Consider the following 1,174-nt stretch of genomic DNA (forward strand, 5'->3'; position numbering starts at 1 on the left):
TGTTCGCTGCAGATGAAATCTGTATATGAGATAAATACAAACATATATTTATATTTTTTTTTTTCACCGAGGAACAAACTTCTCTCTCCCTCCACGTGTCATTTTGACGAAACACCGTATACAAACAGCCTCTTTTATGCGTCCCTGAATATTAATAAATTTCGTCGAATGACTTTTCCATTCCAGCAGATAAACCGGGTACCTACCTCCCTTTCATTGCGCGTATATACAGGACCGCGTTACATTATTACTATGTATATACGTATATGTGCGAGTATGAAATGATGAAAAACAACAACCGTTTAGCTCATGTGTTTTGAATGAAAGGGGTAACCGTTGATAATCATGTAATATATGTATATGCGTATATATTATAATATACACATATAGATAGGCATGCGGATTGGGGCGGAGAGAGATATTGTACGTAAAAAGAGACGGACGGGGAAAAGTGAGCAACGAGGAGTATGGAGTGAGACTGGAAACGGGATGGGCAAAAAAAATGCAACAACAACCCTTTGACCGGTTCAAATGCTTTTTCAACCGGAAAGTTATTGTTTTATTTTGCATAAATACGGTCCAGGTTATGCGACGCGCTTTTCATCGTGTATAAATACGTGTAACTACTGCGGCACTCATGGTCCATTACATAAACGCACACCTCGATAAGCACGAATCATTATTAAAAGCCCATACATCTTCTCCCCAAACCACCTACTCGCTGTTTCTCACCTATTATTTATTTATTATTATCTTTGCATATACCTATTTATAATATATATATATATATAATGACACAGGTACCCAGACACTCGTGTACGCGTAGATAACCTCCCATATAATATATTTATTTAGTTAAAAGAATTTAGTTTATTATAAATTATAATGTGCATACATATAATTATGAATAATTTATACGAGTAGAATTATAGAACGTACATTACGTACCTATATGGCTATTTGTGTAGACATCAAGTGCGATGTGTAAGTCATTTTTACACGTTTAAATAGCAGGTTAAAACATAACCCAAATGAATTACAGCAAAAATATATGTGACTATAAAATATGTATTATTTGAATGACATTTTTTTTATAAATATTAATTTGCATTAATGCATGCATTTTATTATTAATATAATATACATAAGTATATATTATATTATGATGATAACT

Source organism: Myzus persicae, unplaced genomic scaffold (genome assembly GCF_001856785.1).
Source record: "Myzus persicae strain clone G006 unplaced genomic scaffold, MPER_G0061.0, whole genome shotgun sequence".
In the NCBI taxonomy this organism is placed as follows: Eukaryota; Metazoa; Arthropoda; class Insecta; order Hemiptera; family Aphididae; genus Myzus; species Myzus persicae.